Source organism: Mytilus trossulus, chromosome 6 (assembly GCF_036588685.1).
Source record: "Mytilus trossulus isolate FHL-02 chromosome 6, PNRI_Mtr1.1.1.hap1, whole genome shotgun sequence".
NCBI lineage: Eukaryota > Metazoa > Mollusca > Bivalvia > Mytilida > Mytilidae > Mytilus > Mytilus trossulus.
Window position 1 is genome coordinate 72,109,652 of NC_086378.1, and position 13,375 is coordinate 72,123,026.

A 13,375-nucleotide genomic window follows, 5' to 3' on the forward strand; every position below is an offset into this window, starting at 1 on the left:
TACAGAATAATGTAAATGTTTTCTGAGAGAAGGTGTTTGCGAAAATGAACTTTTTGCAAACATCCTTAAACTCTACTCAATAAGTATCTACAAATGGCACATTTATGCCGGAGAACCATGTTGGCAAATTATGAATTTTATAGATTTTTCATATTTTTGTTGTGTAACAACGTGATCATATTACACCGAATGGAGCCACGGCAATGCACATACACGCAGTAAAAGAACGAATATACAACGTATGCGTAATGCAACCATGTATTTCACTTTGTCAAACACGCTAAACTATAGAAAACAACTTATTGGATTGAAAAAACATGCTCTTAAACTAATCGCTACTTTGCCGTGAATAACACTAAAACTGAAACGATACAGAGAAGAGTAGCGTCATGGCGCATGGTGCACGCAAAGACATCTTTGTAAATCACTCTCTTTATATTGGGCTTGACAAACTTCTGCAACTGCTTCTTTCTAATTTCTTTGCTTCCCCTCTAAGCACGAACTAAAACTAAGTCTATACTAGTCAAAGTGTTTTCGATTTTTTTTTATTTACATGTGGTCTTTTTTTTTTTTTAGGTAATGCTACATTTGATTGAGTGAGAGAGGAAATTAAAAGCGAGGAAAAGGGGGGACCAAGCTGCAGATTTCATGTTATTTATGTTACCCACGTAAAGTGGGTGTAGAGAAATTGTCTATAGACTCATTAATTGTTCCTCTCCACGGATATCTTTAGTAAAAGGCGAAAGATATATTCGTGGTTTGAAGAGAAACCAGAGTAACCCGACTTGCACAAACATTGAATATACAGAATAATGTAAATGTTTTCTGAGAGAAGGTGTTTGCGAAAATGAACTTTTTGCAAACATCCTTAAACTCTACTCAATAAGTATCTACAAATGGCACATTTATGCCGGAGAACCATGTTGGCAAATTATGAATTTTATAGATTTTTCATATTTTTGTTGTGTAACAACGTGATCATATTACACCGAATGGAGCCACGGCAATGCACATACACGCAGTAAAAGAACGAATATACAACGTATGCGTAATGCAACCATGTATTTCACTTTGTCAAACACGCTAAACTATAGAAAACAACTTATTGGATTGAAAAAACATGCTCTTAAACTAATCGCTACTTTGCCGTGAATAACACTAAAACTGAAACGATACAGAGAAGAGTAGCGTCATGGCGCATGGTGCACGCAAAGACATCTTTGTAAATCACTCTCTTTATATTGGGCTTGACAAACTTCTGCAACTGCTTCTTTCTAATTTCTTTGCTTCCCCTCTAAGCACGAACTAAAACTAAGTCTATACTAGTCAAAGTGTTTTCGATTTTTTTTTATTTACATGTGGTCTTTTTTTTTTTTTAGGTAATGCTACATTTAATTGAGTGAGAGAGGAAATTAAAAGCGAGGAAAAGGGGGGACCAAGCTGCAGATTTCATGTTATTTATGTTACCCACGTAAAGTGGGTGTAGAGAAATTGTCTATAGACTCATTAATTGTTCCTCTCCACGGATATCTTTAGTAAAAGGCGAAAGATATATTCGTGGTTTGAAGAGAAACCAGAGTAACCCGACTTGCACAAACATTGAATATACAGAATAATGTAAATGTTTTCTGAGAGAAGGTGTTTGCGAAAATGAACTTTTTGCAAACATCCTTAAACTCTACTCAATAAGTATCTACAAATGGCACATTTATGCCGGAGAACCATGTTGGCAAATTATGAATTTTATAGATTTTTCATATTTTTGTTGTGTAACAACGTGATCATATTACACCGAATGGAGCCACGGCAATGCACATACACGCAGTAAAAGAACGAATATACAACGTATGCGTAATGCAACCATGTATTTCACTTTGTCAAACACGCTAAACTATAGAAAACAACTTATTGGATTGAAAAAACATGCTCTTAAACTAATCGCTACTTTGCCGTGAATAACACTAAAACTGAAACGATACAGAGAAGAGTAGCGTCATGGCGCATGGTGCACGCAAAGACATCTTTGTAAATCACTCTCTTTATATTGGGCTTGACAAACTTCTGCAACTGCTTCTTTCTAATTTCTTTGCTTCCCCTCTAAGCACGAACTAAAACTAAGTCTATACTAGTCAAAGTGTTTTCGATTTTTTTTTATTTACATGTGGTCTTTTTTTTTTTTTAGGTAATGCTACATTTGATTGAGTGAGAGAGGAAATTAAAAGCGAGGAAAAGGGGGGACCAAGCTGCAGATTTCATGTTATTTATGTTACCCACGTAAAGTGGGTGTAGAGAAATTGTCTATAGACTCATTAATTGTTCCTCTCCACGGATATCTTTAGTAAAAGGCGAAAGATATATTCGTGGTTTGAAGAGAAACCAGAGTAACCCGACTTGCACAAACATTGAATATACAGAATAATGTAAATGTTTTCTGAGAGAAGGTGTTTGCGAAAATGAACTTTTTGCAAACATCCTTAAACTCTACTCAATAAGTATCTACAAATGGCACATTTATGCCGGAGAACCATGTTGGCAAATTATGAATTTTATAGATTTTTCATATTTTTGTTGTGTAACAACGTGATCATATTACACCGAATGGAGCCACGGCAATGCACATACACGCAGTAAAAGAACGAATATACAACGTATGCGTAATGCAACCATGTATTTCACTTTGTCAAACACGCTAAACTATAGAAAACAACTTATTGGATTGAAAAAACATGCTCTTAAACTAATCGCTACTTTGCCGTGAATAACACTAAAACTGAAACGATACAGAGAAGAGTAGCGTCATGGCGCATGGTGCACGCAAAGACATCTTTGTAAATCACTCTCTTTATATTGGGCTTGACAAACTTCTGCAACTGCTTCTTTCTAATTTCTTTGCTTCCCCTCTAAGCACGAACTAAAACTAAGTCTATACTAGTCAAAGTGTTTTCGATTTTTTTTTATTTACATGTGGTCTTTTTTTTTTTTTAGGTAATGCTACATTTGATTGAGTGAGAGAGGAAATTAAAAGCGAGGAAAAGGGGGGACCAAGCTGCAGATTTCATGTTATTTATGTTACCCACGTAAAGTGGGTGTAGAGAAATTGTCTATAGACTCATTAATTGTTCCTCTCCACGGATATCTTTAGTAAAAGGCGAAAGATATATTCGTGGTTTGAAGAGAAACCAGAGTAACCCGACTTGCACAAACATTGAATATACAGAATAATGTAAATGTTTTCTGAGAGAAGGTGTTTGCGAAAATGAACTTTTTGCAAACATCCTTAAACTCTACTCAATAAGTATCTACAAATGGCACATTTATGCCGGAGAACCATGTTGGCAAATTATGAATTTTATAGATTTTTCATATTTTTGTTGTGTAACAACGTGATCATATTACACCGAATGGAGCCACGGCAATGCACATACACGCAGTAAAAGAACGAATATACAACGTATGCGTAATGCAACCATGTATTTCACTTTGTCAAACACGCTAAACTATAGAAAACAACTTATTGGATTGAAAAAACATGCTCTTAAACTAATCGCTACTTTGCCGTGAATAACACTAAAACTGAAACGATACAGAGAAGAGTAGCGTCATGGCGCATGGTGCACGCAAAGACATCTTTGTAAATCACTCTCTTTATATTGGGCTTGACAAACTTCTGCAACTGCTTCTTTCTAATTTCTTTGCTTCCCCTCTAAGCACGAACTAAAACTAAGTCTATACTAGTCAAAGTGTTTTCGATTTTTTTTTATTTACATGTGGTCTTTTTTTTTTTTTAGGTAATGCTACATTTGATTGAGTGAGAGAGGAAATTAAAAGCGAGGAAAAGGGGGGACCAAGCTGCAGATTTCATGTTATTTATGTTACCCACGTAAAGTGGGTGTAGAGAAATTGTCTATAGACTCATTAATTGTTCCTCTCCACGGATATCTTTAGTAAAAGGCGAAAGATATATTCGTGGTTTGAAGAGAAACCAGAGTAACCCGACTTGCACAAACATTGAATATACAGAATAATGTAAATGTTTTCTGAGAGAAGGTGTTTGCGAAAATGAACTTTTTGCAAACATCCTTAAACTCTACTCAATAAGTATCTACAAATGGCACATTTATGCCGGAGAACCATGTTGGCAAATTATGAATTTTATAGATTTTTCATATTTTTGTTGTGTAACAACGTGATCATATTACACCGAATGGAGCCACGGCAATGCACATACACGCAGTAAAAGAACGAATATACAACGTATGCGTAATGCAACCATGTATTTCACTTTGTCAAACACGCTAAACTATAGAAAACAACTTATTGGATTGAAAAAACATGCTCTTAAACTAATCGCTACTTTGCCGTGAATAACACTAAAACTGAAACGATACAGAGAAGAGTAGCGTCATGGCGCATGGTGCACGCAAAGACATCTTTGTAAATCACTCTCTTTATATTGGGCTTGACAAACTTCTGCAACTGCTTCTTTCTAATTTCTTTGCTTCCCCTCTAAGCACGAACTAAAACTAAGTCTATACTAGTCAAAGTGTTTTCGATTTTTTTTTATTTACATGTGGTCTTTTTTTTTTTTTAGGTAATGCTACATTTGATTGAGTGAGAGAGGAAATTAAAAGCGAGGAAAAGGGGGGACCAAGCTGCAGATTTCATGTTATTTATGTTACCCACGTAAAGTGGGTGTAGAGAAATTGTCTATAGACTCATTAATTGTTCCTCTCCACGGATATCTTTAGTAAAAGGCGAAAGATATATTCGTGGTTTGAAGAGAAACCAGAGTAACCCACTTGCACAAACATTGAATATACAGAATAATGTAAATGTTTTCTGAGAGAAGGTGTTTGCGAAAATGAACTTTTTGCAAACATCCTTAAACTCTACTCAATAAGTATCTACAAATGGCACATTTATGCCGGAGAACCATGTTGGCAAATTATGAATTTTATAGATTTTTCATATTTTTGTTGTGTAACAACGTGATCATATTACACCGAATGGAGCCACGGCAATGCACATACACGCAGTAAAAGAACGAATATACAACGTATGCGTAATGCAACCATGTATTTCACTTTGTCAAACACGCTAAACTATAGAAAACAACTTATTGGATTGAAAAAACATGCTCTTAAACTAATCGCTACTTTGCCGTGAATAACACTAAAACTGAAACGATACAGAGAAGAGTAGCGTCATGGCGCATGGTGCACGCAAAGACATCTTTGTAAATCACTCTCTTTATATTGGGCTTGACAAACTTCTGCAACTGCTTCTTTCTAATTTCTTTGCTTCCCCTCTAAGCACGAACTAAAACTAAGTCTATACTAGTCAAAGTGTTTTCGATTTTTTTTTATTTACATGTGGTCTTTTTTTTTTTTTAGGTAATGCTACATTTGATTGAGTGAGAGAGGAAATTAAAAGCGAGGAAAAGGGGGGACCAAGCTGCAGATTTCATGTTATTTATGTTACCCACGTAAAGTGGGTGTAGAGAAATTGTCTATAGACTCATTAATTGTTCCTCTCCACGGATATCTTTAGTAAAAGGCGAAAGATATATTCGTGGTTTGAAGAGAAACCAGAGTAACCCGACTTGCACAAACATTGAATATACAGAATAATGTAAATGTTTTCTGAGAGAAGGTGTTTGCGAAAATGAACTTTTTGCAAACATCCTTAAACTCTACTCAATAAGTATCTACAAATGGCACATTTATGCCGGAGAACCATGTTGGCAAATTATGAATTTTATAGATTTTTCATATTTTTGTTGTGTAACAACGTGATCATATTACACCGAATGGAGCCACGGCAATGCACATACACGCAGTAAAAGAACGAATATACAACGTATGCGTAATGCAACCATGTATTTCACTTTGTCAAACACGCTAAACTATAGAAAACAACTTATTGGATTGAAAAAACATGCTCTTAAACTAATCGCTACTTTGCCGTGAATAACACTAAAACTGAAACGATACAGAGAAGAGTAGCGTCATGGCGCATGGTGCACGCAAAGACATCTTTGTAAATCACTCTCTTTATATTGGGCTTGACAAACTTCTGCAACTGCTTCTTTCTAATTTCTTTGCTTCCCCTCTAAGCACGAACTAAAACTAAGTCTATACTAGTCAAAGTGTTTTCGATTTTTTTTTATTTACATGTGGTCTTTTTTTTTTTTTAGGTAATGCTACATTTGATTGAGTGAGAGAGGAAATTAAAAGCGAGGAAAAGGGGGGACCAAGCTGCAGATTTCATGTTATTTATGTTACCCACGTAAAGTGGGTGTAGAGAAATTGTCTATAGACTCATTAATTGTTCCTCTCCACGGATATCTTTAGTAAAAGGCGAAAGATATATTCGTGGTTTGAAGAGAAACCAGAGTAACCCGACTTGCACAAACATTGAATATACAGAATAATGTAAATGTTTTCTGAGAGAAGGTGTTTGCGAAAATGAACTTTTTGCAAACATCCTTAAACTCTACTCAATAAGTATCTACAAATGGCACATTTATGCCGGAGAACCATGTTGGCAAATTATGAATTTTATAGATTTTTCATATTTTTGTTGTGTAACAACGTGATCATATTACACCGAATGGAGCCACGGCAATGCACATACACGCAGTAAAAGAACGAATATACAACGTATGCGTAATGCAACCATGTATTTCACTTTGTCAAACACGCTAAACTATAGAAAACAACTTATTGGATTGAAAAAACATGCTCTTAAACTAATCGCTACTTTGCCGTGAATAACACTAAAACTGAAACGATACAGAGAAGAGTAGCGTCATGGCGCATGGTGCACGCAAAGACATCTTTGTAAATCACTCTCTTTATATTGGGCTTGACAAACTTCTGCAACTGCTTCTTTCTAATTTCTTTGCTTCCCCTCTAAGCACGAACTAAAACTAAGTCTATACTAGTCAAAGTGTTTTCGATTTTTTTTTATTTACATGTGGTCTTTTTTTTTTTTTAGGTAATGCTACATTTGATTGAGTGAGAGAGGAAATTAAAAGCGAGGAAAAGGGGGGACCAAGCTGCAGATTTCATGTTATTTATGTTACCCACGTAAAGTGGGTGTAGAGAAATTGTCTATAGACTCATTAATTGTTCCTCTCCACGGATATCTTTAGTAAAAGGCGAAAGATATATTCGTGGTTTGAAGAGAAACCAGAGTAACCCGACTTGCACAAACATTGAATATACAGAATAATGTAAATGTTTTCTGAGAGAAGGTGTTTGCGAAAATGAACTTTTTGCAAACATCCTTAAACTCTACTCAATAAGTATCTACAAATGGCACATTTATGCCGGAGAACCATGTTGGCAAATTATGAATTTTATAGATTTTTCATATTTTTGTTGTGTAACAACGTGATCATATTACACCGAATGGAGCCACGGCAATGCACATACACGCAGTAAAAGAACGAATATACAACGTATGCGTAATGCAACCATGTATTTCACTTTGTCAAACACGCTAAACTATAGAAAACAACTTATTGGATTGAAAAAACATGCTCTTAAACTAATCGCTACTTTGCCGTGAATAACACTAAAACTGAAACGATACAGAGAAGAGTAGCGTCATGGCGCATGGTGCACGCAAAGACATCTTTGTAAATCACTCTCTTTATATTGGGCTTGACAAACTTCTGCAACTGCTTCTTTCTAATTTCTTTGCTTCCCCTCTAAGCACGAACTAAAACTAAGTCTATACTAGTCAAAGTGTTTTCGATTTTTTTTTATTTACATGTGGTCTTTTTTTTTTTTTAGGTAATGCTACATTTGATTGAGTGAGAGAGGAAATTAAAAGCGAGGAAAAGGGGGGACCAAGCTGCAGATTTCATGTTATTTATGTTACCCACGTAAAGTGGGTGTAGAGAAATTGTCTATAGACTCATTAATTGTTCCTCTCCACGGATATCTTTAGTAAAAGGCGAAAGATATATTCGTGGTTTGAAGAGAAACCAGAGTAACCCGACTTGCACAAACATTGAATATACAGAATAATGTAAATGTTTTCTGAGAGAAGGTGTTTGCGAAAATGAACTTTTTGCAAACATCCTTAAACTCTACTCAATAAGTATCTACAAATGGCACATTTATGCCGGAGAACCATGTTGGCAAATTATGAATTTTATAGATTTTTCATATTTTTGTTGTGTAACAACGTGATCATATTACACCGAATGGAGCCACGGCAATGCACATACACGCAGTAAAAGAACGAATATACAACGTATGCGTAATGCAACCATGTATTTCACTTTGTCAAACACGCTAAACTATAGAAAACAACTTATTGGATTGAAAAACATGCTCTTAAACTAATCGCTACTTTGCCGTGAATAACACTAAAACTGAAACAATACAGAGAAGAGTAGCGTCATGGCGCATGGTGCACGCAAAGACATCTTTGTAAATCACTCTCTTTATATTGGGCTTGACAAACTTCTGCAACTGCTTCTTTCTAATTTCTTTGCTTCCCCTCTAAGCACGAACTAAAACTAAGTCTATACTAGTCAAAGTGTTTTCGATTTTTTTTTATTTACATGTGGTCTTTTTTTTTTTTTAGGTAATGCTACATTTGATTGAGTGAGAGAGGAAATTAAAAGCGAGGAAAAGGGGGGACCAAGCTGCAGATTTCATGTTATTTATGTTACCCACGTAAAGTGGGTGTAGAGAAATTGTCTAATAGACTCATTAATTGTTCCTCTCCACGGATATCTTTAGTAAAAGGCGAAAGATATATTCGTGGTTTGAAGAGAAACCAGAGTAACCCGACTTGCACAAACATTGAATATACAGAATAATGTAAATGTTTTCTGAGAGAAGGTGTTTGCGAAAATGAACTTTTTGCAAACATCCTTAAACTCTACTCAATAAGTATCTACAAATGGCACATTTATGCCGGAGAACCATGTTGGCAAATTATGAATTTTATAGATTTTTCATATTTTTGTTGTGTAACAACGTGATCATATTACACCGAATGGAGCCACGGCAATGCACATACACGCAGTAAAAGAACGAATATACAACGTATGCGTAATGCAACCATGTATTTCACTTTGTCAAACACGCTAAACTATAGAAAACAACTTATTGGATTGAAAAAACATGCTCTTAAACTAATCGCTACTTTGCCGTGAATAACACTAAAACTGAAACGATACAGAGAAGAGTAGCGTCATGGCGCATGGTGCACGCAAAGACATCTTTGTAAATCACTCTCTTTATATTGGCCTTGACAAACTTCTGCAACTGCTTCTTTCTAATTTCTTTGCTTCCCCTCTAAGCACGAACTAAAACTAAGTCTATACTAGTCAAAGTGTTTTCGATTTTTTTTTATTTACATGTGGTCTTTTTTTTTTTTTAGGTAATGCTACATTTGATTGAGTGAGAGAGGAAATTAAAAGCGAGGAAAAGGGGGGACCAAGCTGCAGATTTCATGTTATTTATGTTACCCACGTAAAGTGGGTGTAGAGAAATTGTCTATAGACTCATTAATTGTTCCTCTCCACGGATATCTTTAGTAAAAGGCGAAAGATATATTCGTGGTTTGAAGAGAAACCAGAGTAACCCACTTGCACAAACATTGAATATACAGAATAATGTAAATGTTTTCTGAGAGAAGGTGTTTGCGAAAATGAACTTTTTGCAAACATCCTTAAACTCTACTCAATAAGTATCTACAAATGGCACATTTATGCCGGAGAATCATGTTGGCAAATTATGAATTTTATAGATTTTTCATATTTTTGTTGTGTAACAACGTGATCATATTACACCGAATGGAGCCACGGCAATGCACATACACGCAGTAAAAGAACGAATATACAACGTATGCGTAATGCAACCATGTATTTCACTTTGTCAAACACGCTAAACTATAGAAAACAACTTATTGGATTGAAAAAACATGCTCTTAAACTAATCGCTACTTTGCCGTGAATAACACTAAAACTGAAACGATACAGAGAAGAGTAGCGTCATGGCGCATGGTGCACGCAAAGACATCTTTGTAAATCACTCTCTTTATATTGGGCTTGACAAACTTCTGCAACTGCTTCTTTCTAATTTCTTTGCTTCCCCTCTAAGCACGAACTAAAACTAAGTCTATACTAGTCAAAGTGTTTTCGATTTTTTTTTATTTACATGTGGTCTTTTTTTTTTTTTAGGTAATGCTACATTTGATTGAGTGAGAGAGGAAATTAAAAGCGAGGAAAAGGGGGGACCAAGCTGCAGATTTCATGTTATTTATGTTACCCACGTAAAGTGGGTGTAGAGAAATTGTCTATAGACTCATTAATTGTTCCTCTCCACGGATATCTTTAGTAAAAGGCGAAAGATATATTCGTGGTTTGAAGAGAAACCAGAGTAACCCGACTTGCACAAACATTGAATATACAGAATAATGTAAATGTTTTCTGAGAGAAGGTGTTTGCGAAAATGAACTTTTTGCAAACATCCTTAAACTCTACTCAATAAGTATCTACAAATGGCACATTTATGCCGGAGAACCATGTTGGCAAATTATGAATTTTATAGATTTTTCATATTTTTGTTGTGTAACAACGTGATCATATTACACCGAATGGAGCCACGGCAATGCACATACACGCAGTAAAAGAACGAATATACAACGTATGCGTAATGCAACCATGTATTTCACTTTGTCAAACACGCTAAACTATAGAAAACAACTTATTGGATTGAAAAAACATGCTCTTAAACTAATCGCTACTTTGCCGTGAATAACACTAAAACTGAAACGATACAGAGAAGAGTAGCGTCATGGCGCATGGTGCACGCAAAGACATCTTTGTAAATCACTCTCTTTATATTGGGCTTGACAAACTTCTGCAACTGCTTCTTTCTAATTTCTTTGCTTCCCCTCTAAGCACGAACTAAAACTAAGTCTATACTAGTCAAAGTGTTTTCGATTTTTTTTTATTTACATGTGGTCTTTTTTTTTTTTTAGGTAATGCTACATTTGATTGAGTGAGAGAGGAAATTAAAAGCGAGGAAAAGGGGGGACCAAGCTGCAGATTTCATGTTATTTATGTTACCCACGTAAAGTGGGTGTAGAGAAATTGTCTATAGACTCATTAATTGTTCCTCTCCACGGATATCTTTAGTAAAAGGCGAAAGATATATTCGTGGTTTGAAGAGAAACCAGAGTAACCCGACTTGCACAAACATTGAATATACAGAATAATGTAAATGTTTTCTGAGAGAAGGTGTTTGCGAAAATGAACTTTTTGCAAACATCCTTAAACTCTACTCAATAAGTATCTACAAATGGCACATTTATGCCGGAGAACCATGTTGGCAAATTATGAATTTTATAGATTTTTCATATTTTTGTTGTGTAACAACGTGATCATATTACACCGAATGGAGCCACGGCAATGCACATACACGCAGTAAAAGAACGAATATACAACGTATGCGTAATGCAACCATGTATTTCACTTTGTCAAACACGCTAAACTATAGAAAACAACTTATTGGATTGAAAAAACATGCTCTTAAACTAATCGCTACTTTGCCGTGAATAACACTAAAACTGAAACGATACAGAGAAGAGTAGCGTCATGGCGCATGGTGCACGCAAAGACATCTTTGTAAATCACTCTCTTTATATTGGGCTTGACAAACTTCTGCAACTGCTTCTTTCTAATTTCTTTGCTTCCCCTCTAAGCACGAACTAAAACTAAGTCTATACTAGTCAAAGTGTTTTCGATTTTTTTTTATTTACATGTGGTCTTTTTTTTTTTTTAGGTAATGCTACATTTGATTGAGTGAGAGAGGAAATTAAAAGCGAGGAAAAGGGGGGACCAAGCTGCAGATTTCATGTTATTTATGTTACCCACGTAAAGTGGGTGTAGAGAAATTGTCTATAGACTCATTAATTGTTCCTCTCCACGGATATCTTTAGTAAAAGGCGAAAGATATATTCGTGGTTTGAAGAGAAACCAGAGTAACCCGACTTGCACAAACATTGAATATACAGAATAATGTAAATGTTTTCTGAGAGAAGGTGTTTGCGAAAATGAACTTTTTGCAAACATCCTTAAACTCTACTCAATAAGTATCTACAAATGGCACATTTATGCCGGAGAACCATGTTGGCAAATTATGAATTTTATAGATTTTTCATATTTTTGTTGTGTAACAACGTGATCATATTACACCGAATGGAGCCACGGCAATGCACATACACGCAGTAAAAGAACGAATATACAACGTATGCGTAATGCAACCATGTATTTCACTTTGTCAAACACGCTAAACTATAGAAAACAACTTATTGGATTGAAAAACATGCTCTTAAACTAATCGCTACTTTGCCGTGAATAACACTAAAACTGAAACGATACAGAGAAGAGTAGCGTCATGGCGCATGGTGCACGCAAAGACATCTTTGTAAATCACTCTCTTTATATTGGGCTTGACAAACTTCTGCAACTGCTTCTTTCTAATTTCTTTGCTTCCCCTCTAAGCACGAACTAAAACTAAGTCTATACTAGTCAAAGTGTTTTCGATTTTTTTTTATTTACATGTGGTCTTTTTTTTTTTTTAGGTAATGCTACATTTGATTGAGTGAGAGAGGAAATTAAAAGCGAGGAAAAGGGGGGACCAAGCTGCAGATTTCATGTTATTTATGTTACCCACGTAAAGTGGGTGTAGAGAAATTGTCTATAGACTCATTAATTGTTCCTCTCCACGGATATCTTTAGTAAAAGGCGAAAGATATATTCGTGGTTTGAAGAGAAACCAGAGTAACCCGACTTGCACAAACATTGAATATACAGAATAATGTAAATGTTTTCTGAGAGAAGGTGTTTGCGAAAATGAACTTTTTGCAAACATCCTTAAACTCTACTCAATAAGTATCTACAAATGGCACATTTATGCCGGAGAACCATGTTGGCAAATTATGAATTTTATAGATTTTTCATATTTTTGTTGTGTAACAACGTGATCATATTACACCGAATGGAGCCACGGCAATGCACATACACGCAGTAAAAGAACGAATATACAACGTATGCGTAATGCAACCATGTATTTCACTTTGTCAAACACGCTAAACTATAGAAAACAACTTATTGGATTGAAAAAACATGCTCTTAAACTAATCGCTACTTTGCCGTGAATAACACTAAAACTGAAACGATACAGAGAAGAGTAGCGTCATGGCGCATGGTGCACGCAAAGACATCTTTGTAAATCACTCTCTTTATATTGGGCTTGACAAACTTCTGCAACTGCTTCTTTCTAATTTCTTTGCTTCCCCTCTAAGCACGAACTAAAACTAAGTCTATACTAGTCAAAGT

The 13,375-nt window shown here is 35.5% G+C and overlaps 16 non-coding genes across 16 annotated transcripts; all 16 read right to left on the reverse strand.

Annotated features, from left to right (window-relative positions):
• Positions 1-661: 661 nt before the first annotated feature.
• On the reverse strand, positions 662-779 carry LOC134723968 (U5 spliceosomal RNA). The gene has a single exon (XR_010108294.1). It is a non-coding gene; the product is annotated as a U5 spliceosomal RNA (small nuclear RNA).
• A 685-nt stretch (positions 780-1,464) lies between these two features.
• Positions 1,465-1,582, reverse strand: LOC134723969 (U5 spliceosomal RNA). Its single transcript, XR_010108295.1, has one exon. It is a non-coding gene; the product is annotated as a U5 spliceosomal RNA (small nuclear RNA).
• Positions 1,583-2,267: 685 nt separating this feature from the next.
• LOC134723970 (U5 spliceosomal RNA) lies at positions 2,268-2,385 on the reverse strand. Its single transcript, XR_010108296.1, has one exon. It is a non-coding gene; the product is annotated as a U5 spliceosomal RNA (small nuclear RNA).
• A 685-nt stretch (positions 2,386-3,070) lies between these two features.
• Positions 3,071-3,188, reverse strand: LOC134723971 (U5 spliceosomal RNA). Its single transcript, XR_010108297.1, has one exon. It is a non-coding gene; the product is annotated as a U5 spliceosomal RNA (small nuclear RNA).
• A 685-nt stretch (positions 3,189-3,873) lies between these two features.
• On the reverse strand, positions 3,874-3,991 carry LOC134723972 (U5 spliceosomal RNA). The gene has a single exon (XR_010108298.1). It is a non-coding gene; the product is annotated as a U5 spliceosomal RNA (small nuclear RNA).
• Positions 3,992-4,676: 685 nt separating this feature from the next.
• Positions 4,677-4,794, reverse strand: LOC134723973 (U5 spliceosomal RNA). The gene has a single exon (XR_010108299.1). It is a non-coding gene; the product is annotated as a U5 spliceosomal RNA (small nuclear RNA).
• Positions 4,795-5,478: 684 nt separating this feature from the next.
• On the reverse strand, positions 5,479-5,596 carry LOC134723974 (U5 spliceosomal RNA). The gene has a single exon (XR_010108300.1). It is a non-coding gene; the product is annotated as a U5 spliceosomal RNA (small nuclear RNA).
• A 685-nt stretch (positions 5,597-6,281) lies between these two features.
• Positions 6,282-6,399, reverse strand: LOC134723975 (U5 spliceosomal RNA). The gene has a single exon (XR_010108301.1). It is a non-coding gene; the product is annotated as a U5 spliceosomal RNA (small nuclear RNA).
• A 685-nt stretch (positions 6,400-7,084) lies between these two features.
• On the reverse strand, positions 7,085-7,202 carry LOC134723977 (U5 spliceosomal RNA). Its single transcript, XR_010108303.1, has one exon. It is a non-coding gene; the product is annotated as a U5 spliceosomal RNA (small nuclear RNA).
• Positions 7,203-7,887: 685 nt separating this feature from the next.
• Positions 7,888-8,005, reverse strand: LOC134723978 (U5 spliceosomal RNA). The gene has a single exon (XR_010108304.1). It is a non-coding gene; the product is annotated as a U5 spliceosomal RNA (small nuclear RNA).
• Positions 8,006-8,688: 683 nt separating this feature from the next.
• Positions 8,689-8,808, reverse strand: LOC134724057 (U5 spliceosomal RNA). Its single transcript, XR_010108379.1, has one exon. It is a non-coding gene; the product is annotated as a U5 spliceosomal RNA (small nuclear RNA).
• Positions 8,809-9,493: 685 nt separating this feature from the next.
• On the reverse strand, positions 9,494-9,611 carry LOC134723979 (U5 spliceosomal RNA). The gene has a single exon (XR_010108305.1). It is a non-coding gene; the product is annotated as a U5 spliceosomal RNA (small nuclear RNA).
• Positions 9,612-10,295: 684 nt separating this feature from the next.
• Positions 10,296-10,413, reverse strand: LOC134723980 (U5 spliceosomal RNA). The gene has a single exon (XR_010108306.1). It is a non-coding gene; the product is annotated as a U5 spliceosomal RNA (small nuclear RNA).
• Positions 10,414-11,098: 685 nt separating this feature from the next.
• LOC134723981 (U5 spliceosomal RNA) lies at positions 11,099-11,216 on the reverse strand. The gene has a single exon (XR_010108307.1). It is a non-coding gene; the product is annotated as a U5 spliceosomal RNA (small nuclear RNA).
• A 685-nt stretch (positions 11,217-11,901) lies between these two features.
• On the reverse strand, positions 11,902-12,019 carry LOC134723982 (U5 spliceosomal RNA). Its single transcript, XR_010108308.1, has one exon. It is a non-coding gene; the product is annotated as a U5 spliceosomal RNA (small nuclear RNA).
• Positions 12,020-12,703: 684 nt separating this feature from the next.
• On the reverse strand, positions 12,704-12,821 carry LOC134723983 (U5 spliceosomal RNA). Its single transcript, XR_010108309.1, has one exon. It is a non-coding gene; the product is annotated as a U5 spliceosomal RNA (small nuclear RNA).
• Positions 12,822-13,375: the final 554 nt, after the last annotated feature.